Below are 16120 nucleotides of genomic sequence, written 5' to 3' on the forward strand. Positions count from 1 at the left end.
GTACTGTGATAGATGAGTACCATTCATCACCTAAACTATCAGTTACCACTCTTTTTTTTTTTTAACATCTTTATTGGAGTATAACTGTTTTACAATAGTGTGTTAGTTTCTCCTTTACAACAAAGTGAATCAGTTATACATATACATATGTTCCCATATCTCTTCCCTCTTGTGTCACCCTCCCTCCCACCCCTCTAGGTGGTCACAAAGCACAGAGGTGATCTCCCTGTGCTATGCGGCAGCTTCCCACTAGCTATCTAATTTACATTTGGTAGTGTATATATGTCCCTGCCACTCTCTCACTTCGTCACATCTTACCCTTCCCCCTCCCCATATCCTCAAGTCCATGCTCTAGTAGGTCTGTGTTTTATTCCCGTCCTATCACTAATCTCTTCATGACATTTTTTTCTTAGATTCCATATATATGTGTTAGCATACGGTATTTGTTTTTCTCCTTCTGACTTACTTCAGAAATCAGTTACCACTCTAGTGCAGATCTCAAAGAGAAAACTCTTTATTAATTCTGAGAGAAGGAGAGAACAGTTTTATCCATCACTCTAGTCTTTTTGAGAAGCTAGAAAAAAGTAATCAAACTTATTTACAAACCGATTTATTCATATGGGTGAACTGATTACTGCAAGAGCCTAATAATAATTGTCCTACTAAGCCTGTCATCTATTTTACCTGATTATTTTAATAAACTTTCTTGAAACATAACTTACATACTATATATATACTTGCACATACTTCAAGTATTTAATTTTATGAGCTTGAACAAGTGTATATATTTGTGTATCTACCAACACAATCAATTACATTATAAAGAAAAACGAGGCTTCCAGTTCAAAATGTCAAGTGAGCATAAATATGTACTTGGCATCTCTTCAGAATCCTCAAGAGTAAGAGGTAAATCAAAAAAGGAAGAATAACTGGAAGGCATAGCCATGCACAAATGACAGGAGCCTACTGAGACATGAAGCAAGCATTGAAGGCTCCGTTTATGCCATCTGATGAGTTCAGTGGTAGAGAGTTCCCTTAATACAGAGCAACTCTCTGTTTTTAGTTGCCCAAATTAAAAATCCTGAATTCTTTTTTGATGCTTCTCATATTAAATAATCTGTCCATCTGGATATCCTTGTTATTTCTACATTCAAAATAAACTCATAATCTAAATCTGAGAGGGAGAATATCAAGTTTCTCACCATTAAGTATGATGTTGGCTATAGAGTTTTTGCAGATGCTCTTTATCAAGCTAAGGAGGTTCTTATCTATTCTTAGTTTGCTGAGTTTTTACCGTGAGTACGTGTTGTTTTGTGCAGTGTTTTTCTGCATTGATTGATGTCAATGTTCAAATATTTGGGGATTTTCAAACTATCTTTCTGTTAATGATCTCTAGTTTAATTCCAATATTTCCTAAGAACCTACTTTGTATAGTTTCTATTATTTTAAATGTGTTAAGATTTACTCTAAAGCCTAGAACGTGGTCTATCTTAGGAAATGTTTCTTGTGTGATTGAGAAGAACAGATATTCTCCTGTTGTTAGATGGAGTATTGTTTTGGTGTCAAATAGATTAAGTTGATTGATAGTGCTGTTCAAGTCATCTATGTCCTTATGAATCATCTGCCTTTACAATCTATCAGTTACCGATGGAAAGGTGTTGCAGTCTCCAAACATAATAGCAGATTTATATATTTCTCCTTGTTGTTCTACCAGTTTTTGCCTTATATATTTTAACAATCTTTTGTTAGGTACATACACACTTAAGATTGTTAAGTCTTTTGCAGAGTTGACTCCTTTATCATCCTGCTATGACCTCTATTCCTTACAAATGTCCTTGCTCTGAACTCTATTATGAAATTAGCATGGCTAATTTTTTTTTTTTTTTTTTTTTTTTCTGTTTTCCACAATTTTCTCTTTGGTCTTCTGGGTTTTGTTTTTCGATCCTTTTTCTCTTTGCATTTCAATTTGGGAAGTTTCTATTGACCTATCAGCAAGGTCATCAATTCTTTCTTTGGATATAATCTGTTGATGAATCCATCAAAGACATTTTTCCTTTGTGTTACAGTGTGATTTCTAGCATTTCTTTTCTTAGAATTTCCAACTCTCTGCTTACATCATTTTATCTGTTCTTGCATGCTGTAGACTTTTTTCCATTGGAACCCTTAACATATTAATCAGTTATTTTAACTTTTTGTCTGATAACTGTAACACTTGTGTTGTATCTGAGTCTGATTCTGATGCTTGCTTTGTTTCTTTAGACTGTGCTTTATCTTCTCTTTCCACCTGCCTTGTAAAATTTTGTTGAAAGCCAGACATGTTTTATTAGACAATAGTAATTAAGGTAAATAGACCACTGGTGTGAAGATTTATTTAAATCTGGTTAGGACTTCAGCTTAATGTTTTCAGTAGTATGGGTGCCTAGTGTCCTTATTTTTGCCTTCCCTTTTGAGTTTGTTGCCCTAAATACTACTCATCAGAGACAGTCAGTGTCTTATAAGCTCTTTTAGCTGTAATCCATTATTATTATACTAAATCCTTGCTGATGTGGTAGTCAGGCGTGGGGAGAAACATTCAATAATTTTATGATTAAATCCAGTTGGTCAGTGAGCCTGTGTCTCAAGTGTATAACGTTCACAAGTGTTCCTTTAGTGAATACTTTTGCCCTCACCCCTAATCCCTTCCCTGGCTGCAGCATTCCCATTCAATTTCCTTGAAGCCTTGGACCCTATTAACAATGTTTTAATTCCCTTCCTGCTCCTATCAGGACTCTGAAGAGATTTTTCTAGGTTCTTCAGTGTGGGAACCTGTTGGAATTCCTGGAAGGAAAACCCATGTCATGTGGGAATTCCCCTTAGTCTACAGACCCCCAGGGGTTTCTCACTCATGGTAGTCCTCAATCTCCAGCGATTCATGAAAGTGACCATTCTAGCATTACTACTAGTATATGGCTCTAGGGGTGTTTTCTCCATATAAACAGGTCTACGGTGTATCTCTCTGGTTGAACCTGTCTCTCCAGTTTTTTGTACGGTAGTTTGCCTTGTGACCTCAGTGCACCAATGGATCCAAGAAAAGTCACTGATTTTCAGTTCATTCAGGTTTTTATTTTAAGGATGAGGTTGATGACTTCCAATCTCTACATGTTAGAGCTGAAACTTGAACTAATTTTCTTAATGTAAAATAAACGTTTTAGAAACTTCTCTAGTTAAATGTATTCCCTTCATCTCTGCATTCTCTTTTCATCTCTGATAGTTTTCCATTCCATCACTTATTTATTTGGGGGAATTTTATTGAATACAGTACAACCAGTGTGAGCAATTTAATTCCATTTCTTGATATTAATCTTTTCCTACAACTCCGATATACTCTGTTCTCAATCTTTTATATATAGAATGGTTTATCAGACATATATTATTATTTATTCTCATTCTTTCTTAAACATAGCTTTTGTTGGAGAACTCAGAATTATTTGTATTAATGGTAATAGAAGTAAATAAGTATTTTTATTCCAAAGCTTTTTTTTAGTTAGATGGTGCAACTATGTTTATAACATTTTTCTTTTACTTCCCTAATTATTTTTTATTTGTATATAGCACACCGTTAGTCCTTATGAAATGAGAAAATATGTAGACAATAAAAACAATGCATTATAATGACAACTTTACCTGACTTCATGGAATAAAATCTTGAACACTGACAAATTTTTATTCACATACTCTGATTTTTCTGTCCATATTTAACCCAAAGATTGAAATTTCATTTATTCATGTATAATGTATCAGGTTATAGGCTACTTGGGGAAAAAAAGACTTGAATGTGATGGTTTTCTTTTTACAGTCCATGGCTTGGTATCTTTCACACACAGATAAGTTGGTAAATATCTTTGTCAACTAAATTCTTATTTGAAAAATGCAGAATTCCCAGAACCACCTTGTTACTGAATTCATTTACACTAAACAATTTTTGCCTGTGTTGTGAATTGATGTGTAACTCCTGTATTTCTTAAGGATGTTAATTCAAATTACAGGTCTGTATTGCCTTTTGTATGTTTAATTTCAGTCCATTCCATTTATTTTTATTGACAGAAACTACCTATTACAATCTATTACAGGTGAAGCCAACCTTTTTTTTGCACTTTCCTTTTTATCCCTCAGAGAGTAATCCTGTAGGCAATCTGGGAACAGCATTAGAAAATGTTATTTGATTGCACTTATCCTTTCCAGGTTACATTATTACTATTATTTTGGAGTGTCTAGAATTTATAAACTCATATACTTTGAAGATACTCTCTTTTTCATTTGTAGGGCAAGGGTTAAGTACATAGATGACTTTCTTCTTCTGATTAACATCAGTGTAATCAGATAGTTGATTTGTATCCTAGAATTAATATATCATCTTATCAATGCTTAATATATTCAGAAGTATACATTTAAAAATCCTTAGAATCTTGTCTTCATTTTTATCTTTGCAAAGTTAGTGCTGCTATAGAACAGAGAAAACTGAGAATTGACCATGAATCTAATAAGTGAATACTAAAATAAATGGAGTCTTATCCTTCTGAAAGTAGATGAAATGTAATATTCTGATATTTAAGTCATTTTACCAATTATTATTAGAATCTGCAAGACGACAATCTGATTGTATTGATTTCATAATCACTGTAATTTAAAAAGGAAATAGTACATGTATAAATCATTCTGCAGTAATTTTTAAAAAGATGGCTTTTTAGTTGAATTCTAACAAGATCGTCTTGAACAATGGGGGAAAAATAATGGGAAAATAGAAAAGATAATTCCTGGAATGCTGATCATAGAATGAGAAGTCCATAAACTATGTTTTCAGTTTATGTAAATATTAGAGTCCAGTTTTTAATTGATATTAGGAAATTGCTGAATCTAGCAGGTCTGCAATTAGTATTGTCTTACTAAATATAATTTATTCATTACCATTATCTCCAAATTACAGATTCTTACTTGATTTTACACACTACATAATGCTTAGACATAAACAGAAATTTATTAGACAGAAGTTTATTAGAAGTGAGGCTGTGAATACCAATATAATCTTGAATGATGTAATAATTGAAAAAAAATTACTTAAAAATTCCCTTTCATAGTTTGACCAGGACACTAGAGCTGTTTAGGTTTCTTCCCTCCCTCCCTCTTCCTTCCTTCCTTCCTTTCTTTCGCTGAATTATTTAGTTAGTTACTGAATGTTCTTGTAATTTGGCTTCTGAAGCCTAGGAAATAACTGAGACTCTATATATAGTTTGAGTTTGGGGTTTTGTTATTTTTTTGTGATCAACAAAACTGCTGTTTTGAATCAGAGGCCAACCTTACTTTTCTATACTTTATGTTACCAGTGAAGGAAGATAATTTATGGTTTTTCTCCTCTCCATCACTATCTCAAATCAGATTTTATTCAGAACCGATCATGGTTTATATGTATACAATTATTCACATATTTACGTGATTTACGTGATTAATTTCCTTCTCTGATACTAGATTGCAAGATCTATGATGAGCTCTCTTTTTTTGGCTCAGGCTCCTGTTTGAATGTCCAGTGCCTAGCACAGGCCTCGTAGGTAATGGGTGCTCAAAAATATTAAAATATTTAATATATAATTAACTAAAACGAAATTAAATGCTGTAATAAAATCAATGATAATAAAAACTTTCAGGTCAGGTTAGGTAATTGTCACATAATTAAACTCATTTTACCGAATTCATTTATATTACAAAAAAATGTAGAATCACCATCCAATTCATTCATAACAGGGCTCAAATACTTCTCACTACCTCTTACTTACCCTCAGCCCTCAGTGTGGGTCACAATTTACACCTAAATTAACTTACTATTTTCTTATGGTTTTAAAGTATAACTCCAAAAAATTTAATTCTGCAAGACTCAAGATGTCATCATACTACAGACTTGGGAAACTGTCCCATGCCACCAAGTATTAAGTGCTACTTTGGCAAATCGTTGTGTGGATGAATAACATTTTCTCCAAACACTGGCATCAATTTAGATCAATGCTAAAGTTGTCAGAAGTTGTTTTCCATAAAAAATATAAATCTGGGGCTTCCCTGGTGGCGCAGTGGTTGAGAATCCGCCTGCCGATGCAGGAGACACGGGTTCGTGCCCTGGTCCGGGAAGATCCCACATGCCGCGGAGCAACTAAGCCCGTGAGCCATGGCCGCTAGGCCTGCGTGTCCGGAGCCTGTGCTCCGCAACGGGAGAGGCCACAACAGTAAGAGGCCCGCATACCGCAAAAAAAAAATAAATAAATAAAATAAAATAAAAAAAATATATAAATCTGTTAACTAGCAAGATAAGCACTAATTTAATACACTCTCACACCAAAACACAGTAGGGTTCATGCATTTCAAATTCAAACACTGACAAAGCTGATTTGGTTTTGAAAACTGCCTCAGTTCCTTAGAAATATTAGATTTAATATGAGAATGAAAAGTGAAAATAAAATCACTAATAAGCATGCTGCCCTGGGAGGAAATGTTCAGTTTAATCAAGAGAAGAGAAAACCAACTGATATTAAGGGACAAAAAAATGAATTCATAGAGGATGATAGTCCTCTGAACCAAGAGAACATGAAAGATTAATTATGGCTTCTTGAAGGAGTAGTCAAAGAAATTTGGTCAAAAAACATATATATATATAACTGAGAAAGCTAAAAAGGAGATATGGCAATCTTTCTACTGGTTGTAGAAAATCATGCAATTTGAAATCCAGTATATTTTATAATTTCATTTAAGTGATTTTTAAAATGGTACTTTATATTAAAATATTAGCTATATTAAAATGATATAAATATCTTAAACAGTTATATGTGTATTTCTTGTGAAGTCACATGGACGATATTATTCGATTATTTGGTGCAGTGTGTCAGTGATTTCTCTCGCTCTGCTGTGGTGGAGAGAAATACATTACCAGTACAGAACACTGTCATAAAATATTATCTGAGGACTTTTAGTTGTTCTTTTTGTTCTTACACTTTATCCGTGGTGTATTAGTCATATTTTTAAACATCTTAAGGTTCAAAATTTTCTATAAATTAAGTCACCATTATATATAGTTATGAATATAAATATAAATCATTTATGGATGATGTAGATATTTCTTATAATTATTAAAAATAAGTCCTCATATAGATACACTGAGACAAGCAAACCAATTCACTAGGGTTTTTGTTTTGTTTTCTTTTGTGTGTGTGAATAAGTAATGGTTTTAGAATTTCTTAAATATTTCTCTAATTAATCTAGAGAAAAAGTATAGCTCTAAAAATCATCACAGAATGTCTGGGAAATTATTTAACTAACACCAAATCTAGCAATACATATAAACACACACAAATATAAACATACATATATACACTGCACAAGCAATGCAGTGAATAAAGCAAAAGGAATTATTGTCCTGTTTAGAGTTCAAATTCAAGGACTGTAGTATGTACTCTTAAGGCAAGGACACATTGTGCTGACTCAAAACTAAATTTCTTTAGCTAATAGTATAAGAATGGGGCTCTTATTGATTTGTGTTTGAAAAAAAAATCATAAGATAGTTCACTAAATGGATCCTAAAACAGTGAATTCTGGTACCACTACAGGTTTTTTGTTGAAATAAATTATTTTAAGTATAAAGTTATTCTACAAAGCTCTTATGCTAGATCAATATTTTTAGGTTCATTATAGCCACACCATGAATTCAAGTAAAAAATAGGAAGAGACCATGGGCAAGAATCTGGTAAATGATAACAGTAGTAGAGGTTAAGCTTCCAAATGTGGTTATTAGCAGATGTCATGTGTTACTCGTTTCAACAGCATTTTACATTTAACTGGCCAAAACAAGCCATTGTGAAATAAAGGATTTCTGGATTTGCACTTTGAGATTTTTATCATCACCACTGCTGTTAACCATGGCATCTAAAAAATGTGTCTGATTTAAATTAGGCATGTAAGGAATATTAGGATTCTTGAAGCAGAGCCATTGCAAATCAATCTCTATAAATCTAAATTACTTGGTTACATTTTCACATATGTATTTCTATCTTAAGATAATACAATGATAAATATAAATTCATCAAAATTACTTGGGGTGTAGTAGAGAGAATGTAATATAATTAGACATAGATAGAACATTTATCTTCATTTAGTATCAAACATGGGCAAAGAACACATTATTTTTAAAAATATCAAAGTCACCATAATAAACTATACCTCTCCTTAAAGAAAAAGAAAAATAAGTTTCTCTTTGAGATTTCTCAAATTAAACATTCATAAATAATTGCAATGTAAGGTTTTTTTCCTAACCTCTTTCACCTTGTCTTACCAAGTTGATAGTTTAGTCACCGACTGGATTAGAGCAGGAATCACCAGATGAATTAAATACCATGTGTGATAAAATGAAAGTCACAGTTATTACATAGGAAATGAAAGGAGATGTCTTTCCCTGAATAGTCTCAGGACTGCTGGCATAAGAGTTTGCCTGTTGCTCTCTCTTTCTCTCTCATTACCAATAGAATCCTGGGCTGTTTGAAACACACTCTGAGATGCAAGATCACTGAAATATCCAAGGGGTGAAAAAAATATTTCCAGAATTCACTGATAAAGCAGCATCTACACTAATAATACAATGACCACATAAAAAACTGGTGTTCATAATTAAGCTTTTCCAACCAACATAAGGACATTGTCCTTACATTATCTAATCTCATTCTTCTGGGGTTCCAGCTGACTGTCACTTGACTAACTGAAATTCCACTGTATTGCTGACTGTTGGGAGACTACAGAGGAACCAGCCATTGTGTATTTTTTTAGACTAGCAGATAATATAAACATGACATAAAATAGGTTCTTATAAAACACATCCCATTAACCTCTGAAAGGTTCAGGATAATGAAATCATGAAAAATATTAATTTTATTTTTATTCAGGAACTGTTTTACAAAGTCCAATGCCTGGTGAATCAAATACACACACACACACACACACACACACACACACACACACACATTTTCTCTCTCCCCTCCCACCCTTAAAACTGATTAATTTTTAAAATTTCACTCATTTTGAAATTGCAATAAAAATAAAAATGAGCCCTCAAAATCTGAATTTTCTCTTATTTTTCCTGTTATTTTATTTTTTTCCAGTCTGCACCATTCATAGTGCTTGATGTAAAGCTCATGTTTCATATTTAGCTCAAATTATGTTATATGCAAAGTTAGTTAAATGGTGGAGATGGGACCTCTGAAAGTCCATTTCTCCACAAAAACAATGACAACACTGACAACAACTATCAAAATCAATACTTTTCAGAACTATGAAAATTAACCAAAAGCTTGTAACAATCCAGAGAATGGCTAAATCTCAGTAAAAAAAAAAAAAAGAATTTTGTGGCATTTTAACTTATCCTATTCCCATACTTTTCTTCTCAGCTCAGTGGTAGCCTTGAAAATCAACAGTTTTGTAAGTAAGGTAGCTATGAAACACAGAAACCAAGCAGTCACCATAAATGGCAAGATAGATTTGGAGAGAACTCTCACCATTTGACATGGCTGACAATTCCTTAAGAAGTTCCATTATCAGAATTTTGTTTTCCTTCATCTGACTTAGAAACACCTTTGTTTGAACTGTGTTTGAACTGCCCTTTCTCTAGGACACTTGTTGAAAACAATCAGCAGCAGTGGTTTAACATCACTCTGAGCTGATATGTTACCTACTGGGGCTAACAACAGTCTGACCAAAAGTCTTAAAAGGACTAACTGAAAAAGATTTCCATAGGTAGCTTGCTAAAGCTCTGACAGAGTCTTGGGATTATAACAGTCACATATAGGTGCAAGGCTGTGTGCATGTACAGGAAAGTGCTGAGAAGAGCCTAAATTTTCACTTGTGGTTGACCTTGAGGGTCTGTGCAAGCAGAAGATGAAGGTTAAGTTGGAGCTGTACACTTCCTACTAGAACATTAAAAGCATTCCCCACAGCCTGCAGAGCTCCCAGGCAAAGACTGGGAGACTTACTGGTTCAAAGTATTTAAAGATATCCCTATCTAATCACTGTCTGACCACTAAGTAATCAAGCATAGATGTCAGTGGCTGCACTTGACAAGAATAGAGGCTATAAAGAATTAGTCCAGGAAAAGTGTTAAACAAATAATTATCATCAATAAACTCTTCAATGACAACAGCAGCCAATAATCACAAACCCAAACAAATTAGGTAAAATATGATTTCCATGGACGCCCCATTCTATTGTTTAAAATATCCAATGTTCAACAAAAAAAAAAACATGAAATGCATAAAGAAACAAGAGTGTGGCCTATACACAAGAAAAGAAAGAAAGCTGTTTCTGAGGAATCCTAGATGTAGAATTTATAACAGAAAGAGTTTAAGTGAACTATTATAAATATGCTCAAATAACTAAAGAAAGCATATCTAGAAAATTAAAGGAGTATGAGAATAATGCTTCAACAAATAGAGAATAACAATAAATACATAAAAATTTAAAAAAGAATAATACAGAAATTCTTGAGTTTAAATGTGTAATAACAGTAATGAAAAAAAAATCACTAGAGAAATTTAACAGCAGATTTGAATTGGCAGAAGAAAGAATCAGCTACAAAGGATTAATCTCCAAAATATATAAACAGCTCATGCAGCACAATATTAAAGAAACAAACAACCCAATCCAAAAATGGGCAGAAGACCTAAATAGACATTACTCCAAAGAAGACATACAGATGGCCAAGAAGCACATGAAAAGCTGCTCAACATCTAATTATCAGAGAAATGCAAATCAAAACTACAATGAGGTATCACCTCACACCAGTTAGAATGGGAATCATCAGAAAATCTACAAACAACAAATGCTGGAGAGGGTGTGGAGAAAACGGAACCCTCTTGCACTGTTGGTGGGAATGTAAATTGATACAGCCACTATGAAGAATAGTATGAAGGTTCCTTAAAAAACTAAAAATAGAATTACCATATAATCCAGCAATCCCACTACTAGGCATACACCCAGAGAAAACCATAATTCAAAAAGACACATGCACCCCAGTGTTCACTGCAGCACTATTTACAATAGCCAGGTCATGGAAGCAATCTAAATGCCCATCGACAGACGAATGGATAAAGAAGATGTGGTACATATATACAATGGAATATTACTCACCCATAAAAAGGAACAAAATTGAGTCATTTGTTGAGACGTGGATGGATCTAAAGACTGGCATACAGAGTGAAGTAAGTCAGAAAGAGAAGAACAAATATCATATATTAACACATGTACGTGTAACCTAGAAAAATGGTACAGATGAACCGGTTTGCATGGCAGAAATAGAGACACAGATGTAGAGAACAAACGTATGGACACCAAGGGGGGAAAACTGTGGTGCGGTGGGGATGGTGGTGTGCTGAATTGGGGGATTGGGATTGACATGTATACACTGATGTGTATAAAATTGATGACTAATAAGAACCTGCAGTATAAAAAAACAAATAAAAAAGCTGTACTTTCACTTGAACTACCCACAAAAAAAAAAAAAAAAAAAAAAGAGTCAGCTAACATGAAGATTATATTTATTAAGGTTATCTAGCAGAACACAGAAATAAGGAAAGATACAGATGAATGAACACAGTTTCAGAGACCTGAGAGACACCATCAAGTATGCCAACCTATGTACAATGGGAATCTCATAAGAGAGGAGAGAAAGAGGCAGAAAGTTTATTTGAAGAAATTATGGCCAATAAAGTCACAAATTTAGTGAATATAATTAATCTGCCCATCTACAAATCTTAATCAATTCCAATTGGAATAAACTCGAAGAATTATACACCTTGTTGCATCACAGTTGAACTGTCAAAACTAAAAATAGAATCTTGAAAGTAACAGGAGATAGTGACTTATCAAATATGAGGGACCTTCAATGAGAAAAACAGTTGAATTCCTTCCAGAAATCATGAAGACCAGAGGCATAGTATGGCAGAGTCAAACTGCTAAAGGAAAAAATGACTGTCAACTAAGAATTCTATATCCAGCAAAACTATTCCTAATATATGAACAATAAATTAAGCTATTATCAGATCAACAACAAATGAGAGAAACTGTCACTAGCAGACATTTTTTATAATAAATAATGAGAGAAAAAAAATGAGAGCCCTTCAGACTGAATTTTAAAAAAAAAAAAAAAAAAAAGAAAGAAAGAAACACTAGACCGTGATTCAAACCTACATCAAAAGAGCACTGGTAAAGATAACTACATAGTTAACTATTAAAAAAAGAGTAGAGACATTATAATTCTCTTCTCTGATATAGAAGACAACTACATAAAGCAATAAATATAAAACTGTCTAAATGGCTTTATAATGTATAAAGATGTAACCTGTATGTCAATAATACTATAAAAGAGGGGAGCAGAGCTATATTGGAGCAAAATTTTGTGTAGTATGGAAATTAAGTAGATGTTAATTCAAACTAGATTGCTTTAAATTAAGATGTTAATTATAATCCCCATGGGGGTTACATTTAGGTAATTAGGTAACTTTACATATAATAAAGGGAACATGGAATTAAAATGGCACTGTAAAGTTAGGAAATCAGCCATAAGACTACCTCACTTCTAACACCAGTTGCAAATTCAGGGATCCACAAGACTCAGCTTGATAATTCACTAAAAGCCCTCACAGAACTCACCAAAAGCAGTTATACTCAGTGCTACAGTTTATTACAGTACAAGGATATAGATTAAAATTAAATAAGGGAAGAGACACATGGGGAATAGTCTAGGAGAGTTCCAAATACGGAGCTTCCAGTTTTCCTCTCCCAGCATGGAGAGCACTGACTCCTAGCAGCAATGTGTGGCAGACAATATGCATGCATCACTGCCAACCAGGAATGCTCACTGGAGCTTCAGTGCCCTGAATTTTTATTGGTGCTTTGTCATGTAGATGTGGCTGATTACCTGTGGCTAATCTTTGCCTCCAGCCCCTTCAGAGGTCAAGCTGATACTTCATGACCCAAAATCCTCACAATAAATCACATTGTTACTATCTTCTGTGGCTCAAAGTCCCCACATAAACAAATACACTATTATCAAGCCATACATTCCAAGGGCTTAGATATTATATCCCAGGACTAAGGGCAGAGGCCAGATCTCTCTTTGGGTAAAATTAATTTTTTTTTTTCACACAGTGTACAGTATCTACTTAACACAAAGGAAAGCAGTAAAGGAGGAAAAGAGAAAAAAATGATATAATACACATAGAAAATATATAGCAAATGGATGACACAAATATAATCTTTTCAGTAATTAAATGCAAATGGAGGAAATACTACAATTAAAGGCTGGGGAATGGTAGAATGATTAAAAACCATTATACAACTATATACTGTTTTCCAGAGACATACTTTAGATTCAAAGACATATAGGTTGAGTATAATAAGATGGATAAGGATATACCATGCATTCTGTAACCAGAAGAGGGTTGGTATGGCTATATTAATATCAGACTTCACTAGTATCAGTCTTTATGACAAAAAGTGTTACTAGAGACAAAGCAGATCTTATAATGATAAAAGGGTCTTTAGGAAAACATAACAGTTACAAACAATATATGCATCTAAATGTGGCCAAGTGGTTGATTCCAGTCAATAAGCTGTTAGTGGAAGTAACATGAGTTATCCCCAGGCAAAGCATCTATAAAACTGTTGGTGTAAGTCTCCAGACATCTCACTTTGTGCTGTAGAGGCCACCAAAGTTTAACATAGTGGGTTCTCCATTATTCTGGGTCTAGAAAGATACAGAGGAATTTAGCAACTCTGCTATTTTCTCTGTATGAAATTGGACAAGTTAATTAACATCTCAGAGCCTCAATTTCCTTGAGTGTAAGATACAGATAATAATGTTTGAATATGCATCTAAAACTGTTAATACTTTTAAAGTAAGATATGCACATTCAAATATATAGGCAATAAGTACCATTTTTTAGAAAATTCTGTGACCATGTTTTCGCCAACCTTTGTAGAAATTCCTATAATTTTTACTTATCAATACATAGCAAGGCAGAAATATTAACTTCCACCTTCCTCAATTCTCAAAGTATCAGCTCTCTTACTATAAGTCTACAATTTTTCTGGATACCTGAAAAAGGAAGAAGAAAAAAGATCTTTACTTTAATGATGTCTAGCCCAAATTAAACCTTATGCAAGTACCTGAATGCACCAGCACACTTTTTGTGTTGTTTGTCTTAGCTCATTAATTAAAAAAAAAAAATTAATAGTATATATTGTGTGTCTACTGAGTGCAGAGGAGTCTACAAGATCCTGGGCATACAAAGACTCCATCTTTTCCTGGTAAATTTCACCTTCTAAAGGGAAGCAGAGAGGTAGGCAATGTGCTCAACTTCCTTCAGAAAGTGAATGTCTGAAGAAGTGCGATAGATGTCTTTATCATGCCTAAAGACATGGAGATTGATAAAATGGTGTTTTCAGAGAAGGACAAAAAAAATCAAAGGGTTGAATATAAGCTAAATACTGATATGTGGAAGAGTGGTGAAAACTGATGCAACAGATATTCTTAGATTCCACATCATGTGGGCTTCATATTTAAGGTCACGGAGTAAAAGATTTTAAGCTTAAGAGTGATGTGGCTATATTTATATTTAGAAAAATCATTATGGTAACAGAATGTAAGCCTTCCAGTCATGCATGCAACCTTTCGTTCATTCATTCACTCATATATGTATTCAAAACATGAGTGACTATTTATTACCTCTTATTGTGTTGCTCAATGCAACACATGATGAAGGTACAATAAAAGCAAAACAAGCATTCATTCATTCTCTCTCTGTTCATCCTCCTCTTTCTCTCTGCCCCTCCCTCTCTCTCACTGAGCTTATTGAGAGGTACCAAAGACTGTAAACAGATAATAAAAAATTTAGTAGATGAATACAACAAATTACATAAGAAATTATGACAGTTTGAATAAATCTTTAGCAGTAGTATTGGAGAGAATAGTAGTATTGGAGAATATACTGGTGGAGTACTTTGGAGGTTAAAGTTTTGTGACATGGGGACAGATGGGAAGAACTCAGATACAACAGGCTGTATACTGTATGATTCCATTTATATGAAATGTCCAGAATAGGAAAATCCACAGGGAGAGAAATTAGTCATTTCCAGTGGCCATGGGGGAGGGGAAAGTGGAGTGTGACTGTTAGTAGGTATGGGATTTTGGTGGGGGGGGTAAATATTCTAAATTTAGATGGCAGTGATGATGCACAACTTTGTGGTTATATTAAAAAACACTGAATTCTATAATTTCAAAAGGTGAGCTTTATAGTATGTGAGTTATAGCTCAATGAAGCTATTATGAAGATAGAATGCTTTAATATTGCTAGTGTTTGAATATAACATTTTAGGAATGAGTGTAATTATTACATATGTCTGCTGATTTTCCAGTATTATCACCAAATAACTCTTTAGGAAAAAAAAGTCTCTGTTTCTTGAATATAATTCTTTTGTAAGTTGTCCTTTTCAAAGGAATGTCTTCAAGAGGACTTATGGCCTCTTGTGATTTGTGCTTACAGACAATATTTTTGTTTTTTTAAGAAGAATAAAAGTATATAAATCCCCAAAGCTGGTTTTCAATTGGATGGTGATAAAACCTATACCATTTTTCTCCTTGCTGTGCAAATATTTTAAGCCATTCTAGCGTGCTCTATGCAGTAATATTTCATTCACAATGTAAGATAATACCTATCCAGAGCTTAGTTTTCCAAAGTTCTGGGTAGTCCTCCAAACAGCTGTATATTTTAAGAACAAGTCTTTTATTAGAAGATTTATGCTAATAATATTGAATTAGTTTGGGTTTTCTTCCCAACAAATGAGTGAGAGATTTGGAGTTTTTACTAGCCTCAAAAAGTTATTTTCAAAGAAAGTGATATTTTTGCTTATATGCTTCAGTAACTTTAAATTAAGGCAGTGGGGAATTTAAAATGCTGGAAAAAAAGCTCAGCAAGAAATAACAATAAAAGACTAGCCACATGAAAGCACTGTAAGGGAAGCCAGTGGGATATAATTATTACTCACATTATTATGGTAGGTAGGT

The sequence above is a fragment of the Kogia breviceps genome, chromosome 9 (assembly GCF_026419965.1).
Source record: "Kogia breviceps isolate mKogBre1 chromosome 9, mKogBre1 haplotype 1, whole genome shotgun sequence".
NCBI lineage: Eukaryota > Metazoa > Chordata > Mammalia > Artiodactyla > Physeteridae > Kogia > Kogia breviceps.